Here is a 15,000-nt window from a genome sequence, read left to right on the forward strand (position 1 = left end):
GGAAGATCCCAATGGATTTCTAGTCCATCGCCTTAACCACTCGGCCACAACAACCCATGGGACAGTGTTAGACAAACTTTTGGAAATTCTAGAAACTGTCTTAGTGGCTGAAAAAGACACTTATTAAGTGCATTTTTCTGGAATACAGTTGGTTGATTTTGCTTGCCTTACTGATACTTGGTGCAGTGATTAATTTGCTCGACATATGTTTGGTTTGCCATGTTTCTAAACTCAATAATTCTTACCAGCGACTATAATACCTGATGGAGATACAGGGTATTGAACCCCGGGCCTCATACATGCAAAGCACGCGCTCTACCACTGAGCTACATCCCCCAAAAATACCAAACACCCAACAAATTCTCTACCTTGCTTCGAGATGCCTAAATAGAGGAAGTAATATGACAAAAAACAATGGATGCAGATTTTTATTTGCACTTCTTTTTTACTGTGAAACGCAACTACAATGTTGTAAAGGAAGTTGATATTGTCAATGTGACAACATAGACAAGGAACTGTTTGCTCAATCAACAATTTGTGTCAAAGCGGCAACTTTGAGGCTGATTTTTGTCCAAGCTGAACCTGAAATGTCTCAGCATGGAGGTTCTATGGTGAGGCCACAAAGCGGAAAAGTGTCTTTTGTTGTTGGCATGGTTTGAACCTGCGCGGGAAGATCCCAATGGATTTCTAGACCATCGCCTTAACCACTCGGCCACAACAACTCACGGGACAGTTTTAAACAAACTTTCATAAATTCTGGGAACTGTCTCAGTGGCTGAAAAAGACACTTATTAAGTGCATTTTTCTGCAACACAGTTGGTCGATTTTGCTTGCCTTACTGATACTTGGTGCAGTCATTCATTTGCTTGACATATGTTTGGTTTGCCATGTTTCTAAACTCAATAATTCTTACCAGCGACGATAATACCTGATGGAGATTCGGGGGATTGAACCCCGGGCCTCATACATGCAAAGCACGCGCTCTACCACTGAGCTACATCCCCCAAAAATACCCAACAAATTGTCTACCTTTCTTCGAGATGCCTAAATAGAGGAAGTAATATGACAAAAAACAATGGATGCAGATTTTTATTTGACCTTCTTTTTTATTGTGAAACGCAACTACAATGTTGTAAAGGAAGTTGATATTGTCAATGTGACAACATAGACAAGGAACTGTTTGCTCAATCAACAATTTGTGTCAAAGCAGCAACTTTGAGGCTGATCTTTGTCCAAGCTAAACCTGAAATGTCTCAGCATGGAGGTTCTATGGTGAGGCCACAAAGCGGAAAAGTGTCTTTTGTTGTTGGCAGGGTTTGAACCTGCGCGGGAAAATCCCAATGGATTTCTAGTCCATCGCCTTAACCACTCGGCCACAACAACCCACGGGACAGTGTTAGACAAACTTTCAGAAATTTTAGAAACTGTCTCATTTGCTGAAAAATACACTTATTAAGTGCATTTTTCTGCAACACAGTTGGTCGATTTTGCTTGATTAGTGATACTTGGTGCAGTCATTCATTTACTTGACATATGTTTGGTTTGCCATGTTTCTAAACTCAATAATTCTTTCCAGCGACTATAGTACCTGATGGAGATGCGGAGGATTGACCCCCGGGCCTCATACATGCAAAGCACGCGCTCTACCACTGAGCTACATCCCCCAAAAATACTTAACAAATTGTCTACCTTTCTTCGAGATGCCTAAATAGAGGAAGTAATATGACAAAAAACAATGGATGCAGACTTTTATTTGAACTTTTTTTTTTATTGTGAAACGCAACTACAATGTTGTAAAGGAAGTTGATATTGTCAATGTGACAACATAGACAAGAAACTGTTTGCTCAATCAACAATTTGTGTCAAAGCAGCAACTTTGAGGCTGATCTTTGTCCAAGCTGAACCTGAAATGTCTCAGCATGGAGGTTCTATGGTGAGGCCACAAAGCGGAAAAGTGTCTTTCGTTGTTGGCAGGGTTTGAACCTGCGCGGGAAGATCCCAATGGATTTCCAGTCCATCGCCTTAACCACTCGGACACAACAACCCATGGGACAGTGTTAGACAAACTTTCGGAAATTCTAGAAACTGTCTCAGTGGCTGAAAAAGACACTTATTAAGTGCATTTTTCTGGAATACAGGCGGTTGATTTTGCTTGCCTTACTGATACTTGGTGCAGTGATTAATTTGCTCGACATATGTTTGGTTTGCCATGTTTCTAAACTCAATAATTCTTACCAGCGACTATAATACCTGATGGAGATACAGGGGATTGAACCCCGGGCCTCATACATGCAAAGCACGCGCTCTACCACTGAGCTACATCCCCCAAAAATACCAAACACCCAACAAATTCTCTACCTTGCTTCGAGATGCCTAAATAGAGGAAGTAATATGACAAAAAACAATGGATGCAGATTTTTATTTGCACTTCTTTTTTACTGTGAAACGCAACTACAATGTTGTAAAGGAAGTTGATATTGTCAATGTGACAACATAGACAAGGAACTGTTTGCTCAATCAACAATTTGTGTCAAAGCAGCAACTTTGAGGCTGATCTTTGTCCAAGCTGAACCTGAAATGTCTCAGCATGGAGGTTCTATGGTGAGGCCACAAAGCGGAAAAGTGTCTTTCGTTGTTGGCAGGGTTTGAACCTGCGCGGGAAGATCCCAATGGATTTCTAGTCCATCGCCTTAACCACTCGGCCACAACAACCCATGGGACAGTATTAGACAAATCTTTGGAAATTTTAGAAACTGTCTCAGTGGCTGAAAAAGACACTTATTAAGTGCATTTTTCTGCAACACAGTTGGTCGATTTTGCTTGATTAGTGATACTTTGTGCAGTCATTCATTTACTCGACATATGTTTGGTTTGCCATGTTTCTAAACTCAATAATTCTTACCAGCGATTATAGTACCTGATAGAGATGCTGGGGATTGAACCCCGTGCCTCATACATGCAAAGCACGCGCTCTACCACTGAGCTACATCCCCCAAAAATACCAAACACCCAACAAATTCTCTACCTTGCTTTGAGATGCCTAAATAGAGGAAGTAATATGACAAAAAACAATGGATGCAGATTTTTATTTGCACTTCTTTTTTACTGTGAAACGCAACTACAATGTTGTAAAGGAAGTTGATATTGTCAATGTGACAACATAGACAAGGAATTGTTTGCTTAATCAACAATTTGTGTCAAAGCAGCAACTTTGAGGCTGATCTTTGTCCAAGCTGAACCTGAAACGTCTCAGCATGGAGGTTCTATGGTGAGGCCACAAAGCGGAAAAGTGTCTTTTGTTGTTGGCAGGGTTTGAACCTGCGCTGGAAGATCCCAATGGATTTCTAGTCCATCGCCTTAACCACTCGGCCACAACAACCCACGGGACAGTTTTAAACAAACTTTCATAAATTCTGGGAACTGTCTCAGTGGCTGAAAAAGACACTTATTAAGTGCATTTTTCTGCAACACAGTTGGTCGATTTTGCTTGATTAGTGATACTTGGTGCAGTCATTCATTTACTTGACATATGTTTGGTTTGCCATGTTTCTAAACTCAATAATTCTTTCCAGTGACTATAGTACCTGATGGAGATGCGGAGGATTGACCCCCAGGCCTCATACATGCAAAGCACGCGCTCTACCACTGAGCTACATCCCCCAAAAATACTTAACAAATTGTCTACCTTTCTTCGAGATGCCTAAATAGAGGAAGTAATATGACAAAAAACAATGGATGCAGACTTTTATTTGAACTTTTTTTTTTATTGTGAAACGCAACTACAATGTTGTAAAGGAAGTTGATATTGTCAATGTGACAACATAGACAAGGAACTGTTTGCTCAATCAACAATTTGTGTCAAAGCAGCAACTTTGAGGCTGATCTTTGTCCAAGCTGAACCTGAAATGTCTCAGCATGGAGGTTCTATGGTGAGGCCACAAAGCGGAAAAGTGTCTTTCGTTGTTGGCAGGGTTTGAACCTGCGCGGGAAGATCCCAATGGATTTCTAGTCCATCGCCTTAACCACTCAGCCACAACAACCCATGGGACAGTATTAGACAAATCTTTGGAAATTTTAGAAACTGTCTCAGTGGCTGAAAAAGACACTTATTAAGTGCATTTTTCTGCAACACAGTTGGTCGATTTTGCTTGATTAGTGATACTTTGTGCAGTCATTCATTTACTCGACATATGTTTGGTTTGCCATGTTTCTAAACTCAAAAATTCTTTCCAGCAATTATAGTACCTGTTGGAGATGCGGGGGATTGAGCCCCGGGCCTCATACATGCAAAGCACGCGCTCTACCACTGAGCTACATCCCCCAAAAACACCCAACACCCAACACCCAACAAATTCTCTACCTTGCTTCGAGATGCCTAAATAGAGGAAGTAATATGACAAAAAACAATGGATGCAGATTTTTATTTGAACTTCTTTCTTATTGTGAAACACAACTACAATGTTGTAAAGCAAGTTGATATTGTCAATGTGACAACATAGACAAGGAACAGTTTACTCAATCAACAATTTGTGTCAAAGCAGCAACTTTGAGGCTGATCTTTGTCCAAGCTGAACCTGAAATGTCTCAGCATGGAGGTTCTATGTTGAGGCCACAAAGCGGAAAAGTGTCTTTTGTTGTTGGCAGGGTTTGAACCTGCGTGGGAAGATCCCAATGGATTTCTAGTCCATCGCCTTAACCACTCGGCCACAACAACCCACGGGACAGTGTTAGACAAACTTTCGGAAATTCTAGAAACTGTCTCAGTGGCTGAAAAAGACACTTACTGAGTGCATTTTTCTGCAACACAGTTGGTTGATTTTGCTTGCCTTACTGATACTTGGTACAGTCATTCATTTGCTCGACATATGTTTGGTTTGCCATATTTCTAAACTCAATAATTCTTACCAGCGATTATAGTACCTGATAGAGATGCTGGGGATTGAACCCCGTGCCTCATACATGCAAAGCACGCGCTCTACCACTGAGCTACATCCCCCAAAAATACCAAACACCCAACAAATTCTCTACCTTGCTTTGAGATGCCTAAATAGAGGAAGTAATATGACAAAAAACAATGGATGCAGATTTTTATTTGCACTTCTTTTTTACTGTGAAACGCAACTACAATGTTGTAAAGGAAGTTGATATTGTCAATGTGACAACATAGACAAGGAATTGTTTGCTTAATCAACAATTTGTGTCAAAGCAGCAACTTTGAGGCTGATCTTTGTCCAAGCTGAACCTGAAACGTCTCAGCATGGAGGTTCTATGGTGAGGCCACAAAGCGGAAAAGTGTCTTTTGTTGTTGGCAGGGTTTGAACCTGCGCAGGAAGATCCCAATGGATTTCTAGTCCATCGCCTTAACCACTCGGCCACAACAACCCACGGGACAGTTTTAAACAAACTTTCATAAATTCTGGGAACTGTCTCAGTGGCTGAAAAAGACACTTATTAAGTGCATTTTTCTGCAACACAGTTGGTCGATTTTGCTTGATTAGTGATACTTGGTGCAGTCATTCATTTACTTGACATATGTTTGGTTTGCCATGTTTCTAAACTCAATAATTCTTTCCAGTGACTATAGTACCTGATGGAGATGCGGAGGATTGACCCCCAGGCCTCATACATGCAAAGCACGCGCTCTACCACTGAGCTACATCCCCCAAAAATACTTAACAAATTGTCTACCTTTCTTCGAGATGCCTAAATAGAGGAAGTAATATGACAAAAAACAATGGATGCAGACTTTTATTTGAACTTTTTTTTTTATTGTGAAACGCAACTACAATGTTGTAAAGGAAGTTGATATTGTCAATGTGACAACATAGACAAGAAACTGTTTGCTCAATCAACAATTTGTGTCAAAGCAGCAACTTTGAGGCTGATCTTTGTCCAAGCTGAACCTGAAATGTCTCAGCATGGAGGTTCTATGGTGAGGCCACAAAGCGGAAAAGTGTCTTTCGTTGTTGGCAGGGTTTGAACCTGCGCGGGAAGATCCCAATGGATTTCCAGTCCACCGCCTTAACCACTCGGACACAACAACCCACGGGACAGTGTTAGACAAACTTTCGGAAATTCTAGAAACTGTCTCAGTGGCTGAAAAAGACACTTATTAAGTGCATTTTTCTGGAATACAGGCGGTTGATTTTGCTTGCCTTACTGATACTTGGTGCAGTCATTCATTTGCTTGACATATGTTTGGTTTGCCATGTTTCTAAACTCAATAATTCTTACCAGCGACTATAATACCTGATGGAGATACGGGGGATTGAACCCCGGGCCTCATACATGCAAAGCACGCGCTCTACCACTGAACTACATCCCCCAAAAACACCCAACACCCAACAAATTCTCTACCTTGCTTCGAGATGCCTAAATAGAGGAAGTAATATGACAAAAAACTATGGATGCAGATTTTTATTTGCACTTCTTTTTTACTGTGAAACGCAACTACAATGTTGTAAAGGAAGTTGATATTGTCAATGTGACAACATAGACAAGGAACTGTTTGCTCAATCAACAATTTGTGTCAAAGCAGCAACTTTGAGGCTGATCTTTGTCCAAGCTGAACCTGAAATGTCTCAGCATGGAGGTTCTATGGTGAGGCCACAAAGCGGAAAAGTGTCTTTTGTTGTTGGCAGGGTTTGAACCTGCGCGGGAAGATCCCAATGGATTTCTAGTCCATCGCCTTAACCACTCGGCCACAACAACCCATGGGACAGTATTAGACAAATCTTTGGAAATTTTAGAAACTGTCTCAGTGGCTGAAAAAGACACTTATTAAGTGCATTTTTCTGCAACACAGTTGGTCGATTTTGCTTGATTAGTGATACTTTGTGCAGTCATTCATTTACTCGACATATGTTTGGTTTGCCATGTTTCTAAACTCAAAAATTCTTTCCAGCAATTATAGTACCTGTTGGAGATGCGGGGGATTGAACCCCGGGCCTCATACATGCAAAGCACGCGCTCTACCACTGAGCTACATCCCCCAAAAATACCCAACACCCAACACCCAACAAATTCTCTACCTTGCTTCGAGATGCCTAAATAGAGGAAGTAATATGACAAAAAACAATGGATGCAGATTTTTATTTGAACTTCTTTCTTATTGTGAAACACAACTACAATGTTGTAAAGCAAGTTGATATTGTCAATGTGACAACATAGACAAGGAACAGTTTACTCAATCAACAATTTGTGTCAAAGCAGCAACTTTGAGGCTGATCTTTGTCCAAGCTGAACCTGAAATGTCTCAGCATGGAGGTTCTATGTTGAGGCCACAAAGCGGAAAAGTGTCTTTCGTTGTTGGCAGGGTTTGAACCTGCGTGGGAAGATCCCAGTGGATTTCTAGTCCATCGCCTTAACCACTCGGCCACAACAACCCACGGGACAGTGTTAGACAAACTTTCGGAAATTCTAGAAACTGTCTCAGTGGCTGAAAAAGACACTTACTGAGTGCATTTTTCTGCAACACAGTTGGTTGATTTTGCTTGCCTTACTGATACTTGGTACAGTCATTCATTTGCTCGACATATGTTTGGTTTGCCATATTTCTAAACTCAATAATTCTTACCAGCGATTATAGTACCTGATAGAGATGCTGGGGATTGAACCCCGTGCCTCATACATGCAAAGCACGCGCTCTACCACTGAGCTACATCCCCCAAAAATACCAAACACCCAACAAATTCTCTACCTTGCTTTGAGATGCCTAAATAGAGGAAGTAATATGACAAAAAACAATGGATGCAGATTTTTATTTGCACTTCTTTTTTACTGTGAAACGCAACTACAATGTTGTAAAGGAAGTTGATATTGTCAATGTGACAACATAGACAAGGAATTGTTTGCTTAATCAACAATTTGTGTCAAAGCAGCAACTTTGAGGCTGATCTTTGTCCAAGCTGAACCTGAAACGTCTCAGCATGGAGGTTCTATGGTGAGGCCACAAAGCGGAAAAGTGTCTTTTGTTGTTGGCAGGGTTTGAACCTGCGCAGGAAGATCCCAATGGATTTCTAGTCCATCGCCTTAACCACTCGGCCACAACAACCCACGGGACAGTTTTAAACAAACTTTCATAAATTCTGGGAACTGTCTCAGTGGCTGAAAAAGACACTTATTAAGTGCATTTTTCTGCAACACAGTTGGTCGATTTTGCTTGATTAGTGATACTTGGTGCAGTCATTCATTTACTTGACATATGTTTGGTTTGCCATGTTTCTAAACTCAATAATTCTTTCCAGTGACTATAGTACCTGATGGAGATGCGGAGGATTGACCCCCAGGCCTCATACATGCAAAGCACGCGCTCTACCACTGAGCTACATCCCCCAAAAATACTTAACAAATTGTCTACCTTTCTTCGAGATGCCTAAATAGAGGAAGTAATATGACAAAAAACAATGGATGCAGACTTTTATTTGAACTTTTTTTTTTATTGTGAAACGCAACTACAATGTTGTAAAGGAAGTTGATATTGTCAATGTGACAACATAGACAAGGAACTGTTTGCTCAATCAACAATTTGTGTCAAAGCAGCAACTTTGAGGCTGATCTTTGTCCAAGCTGAACCTGAAATGTCTCAGCATGGAGGTTCTATGGTGAGGCCACAAAGCGGAAAAGTGTCTTTCGTTGTTGGCAGGGTTTGAACCTGCGCGGGAAGATCCCAATGGATTTCTAGTCCATCGCCTTAACCACTCGGCCACAACAACCCATGGGACAGTATTAGACAAATCTTTGGAAATTTTAGAAACTGTCTCAGTGGCTGAAAAAGACACTTATTAAGTGCATTTTTCTGCAACACAGTTGGTCGATTTTGCTTGATTAGTGATACTTTGTGCAGTCATTCATTTACTCGACATATGTTTGGTTTGCCATGTTTCTAAACTCAAAAATTCTTTCCAGCAATTATAGTACCTGTTGGAGATGCGGGGGATTGAACCCCGGGCCTCATACATGCAAAGCACGCGCTCTACCACTGAGCTACATCCCCCAAAAACACCCAACACCCAACACCCAACAAATTCTCTACCTTGCTTCGAGATGCCTAAATAGAGGAAGTAATATGACAAAAAACAATGGATGCAGATTTTTATTTGAACTTCTTTCTTATTGTGAAACACAACTACAATGTTGTAAAGCAAGTTGATATTGTCAATGTGACAACATAGACAAGGAACAGTTTACTCAATCAACAATTTGTGTCAAAGCAGCAACTTTGAGGCTGATCTTTGTCCAAGCTGAACCTGAAATGTCTCAGCATGGAGGTTCTATGTTGAGGCCACAAAGCGGAAAAGTGTCTTTTGTTGTTGGCAGGGTTTGAACCTGCGTGGGAAGATCCCAGTGGATTTCTAGTCCATCGCCTTAACCACTCGGCCACAACAACCCACGGGACAGTGTTAGACAAACTTTCGGAAATTCTAGAAACTGTCTCAGTGGCTGAAAAAGACACTTACTGAGTGCATTTTTCTGCAACACAGTTGGTTGATTTTGCTTGCCTTACTGATACTTGGTACAGTCATTCATTTGCTCGACATATGTTTGGTTTGCCATATTTCTAAACTCAATAATTCTTACCAGCGATTATAGTACCTGATAGAGATGCTGGGGATTGAACCCCGTGCCTCATACATGCAAAGCACGCGCTCTACCACTGAGCTACATCCCCCAAAAATACCAAACACCCAACAAATTCTCTACCTTGCTTTGAGATGCCTAAATAGAGGAAGTAATATGACAAAAAACAATGGATGCAGATTTTTATTTGCACTTCTTTTTTACTGTGAAACGCAACTACAATGTTGTAAAGGAAGTTGATATTGTCAATGTGACAACATAGACAAGGAATTGTTTGCTTAATCAACAATTTGTGTCAAAGCAGCAACTTTGAGGCTGATCTTTGTCCAAGCTGAACCTGAAACGTCTCAGCATGGAGGTTCTATGGTGAGGCCACAAAGCGGAAAAGTGTCTTTTGTTGTTGGCAGGGTTTGAACCTGCGCAGGAAGATCCCAATGGATTTCTAGTCCATCGCCTTAACCACTCGGCCACAACAACCCACGGGACAGTTTTAAACAAACTTTCATAAATTCTGGGAACTGTCTCAGTGGCTGAAAAAGACACTTATTAAGTGCATTTTTCTGCAACACAGTTGGTCGATTTTGCTTGATTAGTGATACTTGGTGCAGTCATTCATTTACTTGACATATGTTTGGTTTGCCATGTTTCTAAACTCAATAATTCTTTCCAGTGACTATAGTACCTGATGGAGATGCGGAGGATTGACCCCCAGGCCTCATACATGCAAAGCACGCGCTCTACCACTGAGCTACATCCCCCAAAAATACTTAACAAATTGTCTACCTTTCTTCGAGATGCCTAAATAGAGGAAGTAATATGACAAAAAACAATGGATGCAGACTTTTATTTGAACTTTTTTTTTTATTGTGAAACGCAACTACAATGTTGTAAAGGAAGTTGATATTGTCAATGTGACAACATAGACAAGAAACTGTTTGCTCAATCAACAATTTGTGTCAAAGCAGCAACTTTGAGGCTGATCTTTGTCCAAGCTGAACCTGAAATGTCTCAGCATGGAGGTTCTATGGTGAGGCCACAAAGCGGAAAAGTGTCTTTCGTTGTTGGCAGGGTTTGAACCTGCGCGGGAAGATCCCAATGGATTTCTAGTCCATCGCCTTAACCACTCGGCCACAACAACCCACGGGACAGTGTTAGACAAACTTTCGGAAATTCTAGAAACTGTCTCAGTGGCTGAAAAAGACACTTATTAAGTGCATTTTTCTGCAACACAGTTGGTCGATTTTGCTTGCCTTACTGATACTTGGTGTAGTCATTCATTTGCTTGACATATGTTTGGTTTGCCATGTTTCTAAACTCAATAATTCTTACCAGCGACTATATTACCTAATGGAGATGCGGGGGATTGAACTCCGGGCCTCATACATGCAAAGCACGCGCTCTACCACTGAGCTACATCCCCCGAAAATACCCAACAAATTGTCTACCTTTCTTCGAGATGCCTAAATAGAGGAAGTAATATGACAAAAAACAATGGATGCAGATTTTTATTTGAACTTCTTTCTTATTGTGAAACGCAACTACAATGTTGTAAAGGAAGTTGATATTGTCAATTTGACAACATAGACAAGGAACAGTTTGCTCAATCAACAATTTGTGTCAAAGCAGCAACTTTGAGGCTGATCTTTGTCCAAGCTGAACCTGAAATGTCTCAGCATGGAGGTTCTATGGTGAGGCCACAAAGCGGAAAAGTGTCTTTCGTTGTTGGCAGGGTTTGAACCTGCGCGGGAAGATCCCAATGGATTTCTAGTCCATCGCCTTAACCACTCGGCCACAACAACCCATGGGACAGTGTTAGACAAACTTTTGGAAATTCTAGAAACTGTCTTAGTGGCTGAAAAAGACACTTATTAAGTGCATTTTTCTGGAATACAGTTGGTTGATTTTGCTTGCCTTACTGATACTTGGTGCAGTGATTAATTTGCTCGACATATGTTTGGTTTGCCATGTTTCTAAACTCAATAATTCTTACCAGCGACTATAATACCTGATGGAGATACAGGGTATTGAACCCCGGGCCTCATACATGCAAAGCACGCGCTCTACCACTGAGCTACATCCCCCAAAAATACCAAACACCCAACAAATTCTCTACCTTGCTTCGAGATGCCTAAATAGAGGAAGTAATATGACAAAAAACAATGGATGCAGATTTTTATTTGCACTTCTTTTTTACTGTGAAACGCAACTACAATGTTGTAAAGGAAGTTGATATTGTCAATGTGACAACATAGACAAGGAACTGTTTGCTCAATCAACAATTTGTGTCAAAGCGGCAACTTTGAGGCTGATTTTTGTCCAAGCTGAACCTGAAATGTCTCAGCATGGAGGTTCTATGGTGAGGCCACAAAGCGGAAAAGTGTCTTTTGTTGTTGGCATGGTTTGAACCTGCGCGGGAAGATCCCAATGGATTTCTAGACCATCGCCTTAACCACTCGGCCACAACAACTCACGGGACAGTTTTAAACAAACTTTCATAAATTCTGGGAACTGTCTCAGTGGCTGAAAAAGACACTTATTAAGTGCATTTTTCTGCAACACAGTTGGTCGATTTTGCTTGCCTTACTGATACTTGGTGCAGTCATTCATTTGCTTGACATATGTTTGGTTTGCCATGTTTCTAAACTCAATAATTCTTTCCAGTGACTATAGTACCTGATGGAGATGCGGAGGATTGACCCCCAGGCCTCATACATGCAAAGCACGCGCTCTACCACTGAGCTACATCCCCCAAAAATACTTAACAAATTGTCTACCTTTCTTCGAGATGCCTAAATAGAGGAAGTAATATGACAAAAAACAATGGATGCAGACTTTTATTTGAACTTTTTTTTTTATTGTGAAACGCAACTACAATGTTGTAAAGGAAGTTGATATTGTCAATGTGACAACATAGACAAGGAACTGTTTGCTCAATCAACAATTTGTGTCAAAGCAGCAACTTTGAGGCTGATCTTTGTCCAAGCTGAACCTGAAATGTCTCAGCATGGAGGTTCTATGGTGAGGCCACAAAGCGGAAAAGTGTCTTTCGTTGTTGGCAGGGTTTGAACCTGCGCGGGAAGATCCCAATGGATTTCTAGTCCATCGCCTTAACCACTCAGCCACAACAACCCATGGGACAGTATTAGACAAATCTTTGGAAATTTTAGAAACTGTCTCAGTGGCTGAAAAAGACACTTATTAAGTGCATTTTTCTGCAACACAGTTGGTCGATTTTGCTTGATTAGTGATACTTTGTGCAGTCATTCATTTACTCGACATATGTTTGGTTTGCCATGTTTCTAAACTCAAAAATTCTTTCCAGCAATTATAGTACCTGTTGGAGATGCGGGGGATTGAGCCCCGGGCCTCATACATGCAAAGCACGCGCTCTACCACTGAGCTACATCCCCCAAAAACACCCAACACCCAACACCCAACAAATTCTCTACCTTGCTTCGAGATGCCTAAATAGAGGAAGTAATATGACAAAAAACAATGGATGCAGATTTTTATTTGAACTTCTTTCTTATTGTGAAACACAACTACAATGTTGTAAAGCAAGTTGATATTGTCAATGTGACAACATAGACAAGGAACAGTTTACTCAATCAACAATTTGTGTCAAAGCAGCAACTTTGAGGCTGATCTTTGTCCAAGCTGAACCTGAAATGTCTCAGCATGGAGGTTCTATGTTGAGGCCACAAAGCGGAAAAGTGTCTTTTGTTGTTGGCAGGGTTTGAACCTGCGTGGGAAGATCCCAATGGATTTCTAGTCCATCGCCTTAACCACTCGGCCACAACAACCCACGGGACAGTGTTAGACAAACTTTCGGAAATTCTAGAAACTGTCTCAGTGGCTGAAAAAGACACTTACTGAGTGCATTTTTCTGCAACACAGTTGGTTGATTTTGCTTGCCTTACTGATACTTGGTACAGTCATTCATTTGCTCGACATATGTTTGGTTTGCCATATTTCTAAACTCAATAATTCTTACCAGCGATTATAGTACCTGATAGAGATGCTGGGGATTGAACCCCGTGCCTCATACATGCAAAGCACGCGCTCTACCACTGAGCTACATCCCCCAAAAATACCAAACACCCAACAAATTCTCTACCTTGCTTTGAGATGCCTAAATAGAGGAAGTAATATGACAAAAAACAATGGATGCAGATTTTTATTTGCACTTCTTTTTTACTGTGAAACGCAACTACAATGTTGTAAAGGAAGTTGATATTGTCAATGTGACAACATAGACAAGGAATTGTTTGCTTAATCAACAATTTGTGTCAAAGCAGCAACTTTGAGGCTGATCTTTGTCCAAGCTGAACCTGAAACGTCTCAGCATGGAGGTTCTATGGTGAGGCCACAAAGCGGAAAAGTGTCTTTTGTTGTTGGCAGGGTTTGAACCTGCGCAGGAAGATCCCAATGGATTTCTAGTCCATCGCCTTAACCACTCGGCCACAACAACCCACGGGACAGTTTTAAACAAACTTTCATAAATTCTGGGAACTGTCTCAGTGGCTGAAAAAGACACTTATTAAGTGCATTTTTCTGCAACACAGTTGGTCGATTTTGCTTGATTAGTGATACTTGGTGCAGTCATTCATTTACTTGACATATGTTTGGTTTGCCATGTTTCTAAACTCAATAATTCTTTCCAGTGACTATAGTACCTGATGGAGATGCGGAGGATTGACCCCCAGGCCTCATACATGCAAAGCACGCGCTCTACCACTGAGCTACATCCCCCAAAAATACTTAACAAATTGTCTACCTTTCTTCGAGATGCCTAAATAGAGGAAGTAATATGACAAAAAACAATGGATGCAGACTTTTATTTGAACTTTTTTTTTTATTGTGAAACGCAACTACAATGTTGTAAAGGAAGTTGATATTGTCAATGTGACAACATAGACAAGAAACTGTTTGCTCAATCAACAATTTGTGTCAAAGCAGCAACTTTGAGGCTGATCTTTGTCCAAGCTGAACCTGAAATGTCTCAGCATGGAGGTTCTATGGTGAGGCCACAAAGCGGAAAAGTGTCTTTCGTTGTTGGCAGGGTTTGAACCTGCGCGGGAAGATCCCAATGGATTTCCAGTCCACCGCCTTAACCACTCGGACACAACAACCCACGGGACAGTGTTAGACAAACTTTCGGAAATTCTAGAAACTGTCTCAGTGGCTGAAAAAGACACTTATTAAGTGCATTTTTCTGGAATACAGGCGGTTGATTTTGCTTGCCTTACTGATACTTGGTGCAGTCATTCATTTGCTTGACATATGTTTGGTTTGCCATGTTTCTAAACTCAATAATTCTTACCAGCGACTATAATACCTGATGGAGATACGGGGGATTGAACCCCGGGCCTCATACATGCAAAGCACGCGCTCTACCACTGAACTACATCCCCCAAAAAC

General features: G+C 41.1%; 35 non-coding genes across 35 annotated transcripts in view; all 35 read right to left on the reverse strand.

Moving 5' to 3' along the window:
- Positions 1-54, reverse strand: part of trnas-aga (transfer RNA serine (anticodon AGA)) — an 82-nt gene extending 28 nt beyond the window's left edge. The window contains exon 1 of the tRNA in view: positions 1-54. This exon is cut by the window's left edge and continues 28 nt beyond it. This is a non-coding gene — a tRNA (tRNA-Ser).
- A 210-nt stretch (positions 55-264) lies between these two features.
- trnaa-ugc (transfer RNA alanine (anticodon UGC)) lies at positions 265-336 on the reverse strand. The gene has a single exon. It is a non-coding gene; the product is annotated as a tRNA-Ala (tRNA).
- Positions 337-640: 304 nt separating this feature from the next.
- Positions 641-722, reverse strand: trnas-aga (transfer RNA serine (anticodon AGA)). Its single transcript has one exon. It is a non-coding gene; the product is annotated as a tRNA-Ser (tRNA).
- A 210-nt stretch (positions 723-932) lies between these two features.
- trnaa-ugc (transfer RNA alanine (anticodon UGC)) lies at positions 933-1,004 on the reverse strand. The gene has a single exon. It is a non-coding gene; the product is annotated as a tRNA-Ala (tRNA).
- A 297-nt stretch (positions 1,005-1,301) lies between these two features.
- trnas-aga (transfer RNA serine (anticodon AGA)) lies at positions 1,302-1,383 on the reverse strand. Its single transcript has one exon. It is a non-coding gene; the product is annotated as a tRNA-Ser (tRNA).
- Positions 1,384-1,592: 209 nt separating this feature from the next.
- On the reverse strand, positions 1,593-1,664 carry trnaa-ugc (transfer RNA alanine (anticodon UGC)). Its single transcript has one exon. It is a non-coding gene; the product is annotated as a tRNA-Ala (tRNA).
- Positions 1,665-1,962: 298 nt separating this feature from the next.
- Positions 1,963-2,044, reverse strand: trnas-gga (transfer RNA serine (anticodon GGA)). The gene has a single exon. It is a non-coding gene; the product is annotated as a tRNA-Ser (tRNA).
- A 210-nt stretch (positions 2,045-2,254) lies between these two features.
- On the reverse strand, positions 2,255-2,326 carry trnaa-ugc (transfer RNA alanine (anticodon UGC)). The gene has a single exon. It is a non-coding gene; the product is annotated as a tRNA-Ala (tRNA).
- A 304-nt stretch (positions 2,327-2,630) lies between these two features.
- trnas-aga (transfer RNA serine (anticodon AGA)) lies at positions 2,631-2,712 on the reverse strand. Its single transcript has one exon. It is a non-coding gene; the product is annotated as a tRNA-Ser (tRNA).
- Positions 2,713-3,297: 585 nt separating this feature from the next.
- Positions 3,298-3,379, reverse strand: trnas-aga (transfer RNA serine (anticodon AGA)). The gene has a single exon. It is a non-coding gene; the product is annotated as a tRNA-Ser (tRNA).
- A 579-nt stretch (positions 3,380-3,958) lies between these two features.
- Positions 3,959-4,040, reverse strand: trnas-aga (transfer RNA serine (anticodon AGA)). The gene has a single exon. It is a non-coding gene; the product is annotated as a tRNA-Ser (tRNA).
- A 209-nt stretch (positions 4,041-4,249) lies between these two features.
- Positions 4,250-4,321, reverse strand: trnaa-ugc (transfer RNA alanine (anticodon UGC)). Its single transcript has one exon. It is a non-coding gene; the product is annotated as a tRNA-Ala (tRNA).
- Positions 4,322-4,632: 311 nt separating this feature from the next.
- trnas-aga (transfer RNA serine (anticodon AGA)) lies at positions 4,633-4,714 on the reverse strand. The gene has a single exon. It is a non-coding gene; the product is annotated as a tRNA-Ser (tRNA).
- Positions 4,715-5,300: 586 nt separating this feature from the next.
- On the reverse strand, positions 5,301-5,382 carry trnas-aga (transfer RNA serine (anticodon AGA)). The gene has a single exon. It is a non-coding gene; the product is annotated as a tRNA-Ser (tRNA).
- Positions 5,383-5,961: 579 nt separating this feature from the next.
- trnas-gga (transfer RNA serine (anticodon GGA)) lies at positions 5,962-6,043 on the reverse strand. Its single transcript has one exon. It is a non-coding gene; the product is annotated as a tRNA-Ser (tRNA).
- A 210-nt stretch (positions 6,044-6,253) lies between these two features.
- Positions 6,254-6,325, reverse strand: trnaa-ugc (transfer RNA alanine (anticodon UGC)). The gene has a single exon. It is a non-coding gene; the product is annotated as a tRNA-Ala (tRNA).
- Positions 6,326-6,629: 304 nt separating this feature from the next.
- trnas-aga (transfer RNA serine (anticodon AGA)) lies at positions 6,630-6,711 on the reverse strand. The gene has a single exon. It is a non-coding gene; the product is annotated as a tRNA-Ser (tRNA).
- A 209-nt stretch (positions 6,712-6,920) lies between these two features.
- Positions 6,921-6,992, reverse strand: trnaa-ugc (transfer RNA alanine (anticodon UGC)). Its single transcript has one exon. It is a non-coding gene; the product is annotated as a tRNA-Ala (tRNA).
- Positions 6,993-7,303: 311 nt separating this feature from the next.
- Positions 7,304-7,385, reverse strand: trnas-aga (transfer RNA serine (anticodon AGA)). The gene has a single exon. It is a non-coding gene; the product is annotated as a tRNA-Ser (tRNA).
- A 586-nt stretch (positions 7,386-7,971) lies between these two features.
- trnas-aga (transfer RNA serine (anticodon AGA)) lies at positions 7,972-8,053 on the reverse strand. Its single transcript has one exon. It is a non-coding gene; the product is annotated as a tRNA-Ser (tRNA).
- A 579-nt stretch (positions 8,054-8,632) lies between these two features.
- trnas-aga (transfer RNA serine (anticodon AGA)) lies at positions 8,633-8,714 on the reverse strand. Its single transcript has one exon. It is a non-coding gene; the product is annotated as a tRNA-Ser (tRNA).
- A 209-nt stretch (positions 8,715-8,923) lies between these two features.
- trnaa-ugc (transfer RNA alanine (anticodon UGC)) lies at positions 8,924-8,995 on the reverse strand. Its single transcript has one exon. It is a non-coding gene; the product is annotated as a tRNA-Ala (tRNA).
- Positions 8,996-9,306: 311 nt separating this feature from the next.
- Positions 9,307-9,388, reverse strand: trnas-aga (transfer RNA serine (anticodon AGA)). Its single transcript has one exon. It is a non-coding gene; the product is annotated as a tRNA-Ser (tRNA).
- A 586-nt stretch (positions 9,389-9,974) lies between these two features.
- trnas-aga (transfer RNA serine (anticodon AGA)) lies at positions 9,975-10,056 on the reverse strand. The gene has a single exon. It is a non-coding gene; the product is annotated as a tRNA-Ser (tRNA).
- Positions 10,057-10,635: 579 nt separating this feature from the next.
- Positions 10,636-10,717, reverse strand: trnas-aga (transfer RNA serine (anticodon AGA)). The gene has a single exon. It is a non-coding gene; the product is annotated as a tRNA-Ser (tRNA).
- A 210-nt stretch (positions 10,718-10,927) lies between these two features.
- Positions 10,928-10,999, reverse strand: trnaa-ugc (transfer RNA alanine (anticodon UGC)). The gene has a single exon. It is a non-coding gene; the product is annotated as a tRNA-Ala (tRNA).
- A 297-nt stretch (positions 11,000-11,296) lies between these two features.
- Positions 11,297-11,378, reverse strand: trnas-aga (transfer RNA serine (anticodon AGA)). Its single transcript has one exon. It is a non-coding gene; the product is annotated as a tRNA-Ser (tRNA).
- Positions 11,379-11,588: 210 nt separating this feature from the next.
- trnaa-ugc (transfer RNA alanine (anticodon UGC)) lies at positions 11,589-11,660 on the reverse strand. The gene has a single exon. It is a non-coding gene; the product is annotated as a tRNA-Ala (tRNA).
- Positions 11,661-11,964: 304 nt separating this feature from the next.
- trnas-aga (transfer RNA serine (anticodon AGA)) lies at positions 11,965-12,046 on the reverse strand. Its single transcript has one exon. It is a non-coding gene; the product is annotated as a tRNA-Ser (tRNA).
- A 580-nt stretch (positions 12,047-12,626) lies between these two features.
- Positions 12,627-12,708, reverse strand: trnas-aga (transfer RNA serine (anticodon AGA)). The gene has a single exon. It is a non-coding gene; the product is annotated as a tRNA-Ser (tRNA).
- Positions 12,709-12,917: 209 nt separating this feature from the next.
- On the reverse strand, positions 12,918-12,989 carry trnaa-ugc (transfer RNA alanine (anticodon UGC)). The gene has a single exon. It is a non-coding gene; the product is annotated as a tRNA-Ala (tRNA).
- A 311-nt stretch (positions 12,990-13,300) lies between these two features.
- On the reverse strand, positions 13,301-13,382 carry trnas-aga (transfer RNA serine (anticodon AGA)). The gene has a single exon. It is a non-coding gene; the product is annotated as a tRNA-Ser (tRNA).
- Positions 13,383-13,968: 586 nt separating this feature from the next.
- Positions 13,969-14,050, reverse strand: trnas-aga (transfer RNA serine (anticodon AGA)). The gene has a single exon. It is a non-coding gene; the product is annotated as a tRNA-Ser (tRNA).
- A 579-nt stretch (positions 14,051-14,629) lies between these two features.
- On the reverse strand, positions 14,630-14,711 carry trnas-gga (transfer RNA serine (anticodon GGA)). The gene has a single exon. It is a non-coding gene; the product is annotated as a tRNA-Ser (tRNA).
- Positions 14,712-14,921: 210 nt separating this feature from the next.
- trnaa-ugc (transfer RNA alanine (anticodon UGC)) lies at positions 14,922-14,993 on the reverse strand. Its single transcript has one exon. It is a non-coding gene; the product is annotated as a tRNA-Ala (tRNA).
- Positions 14,994-15,000: the final 7 nt, after the last annotated feature.

Source organism: Cebidichthys violaceus, unplaced genomic scaffold (genome assembly GCF_023349555.1).
Source record: "Cebidichthys violaceus isolate CVI_PGR_0920_01 unplaced genomic scaffold, fCebVio1.0.p SCAF_15, whole genome shotgun sequence".
Lineage (NCBI taxonomy): Eukaryota > Metazoa > Chordata > Actinopteri > Perciformes > Stichaeidae > Cebidichthys > Cebidichthys violaceus.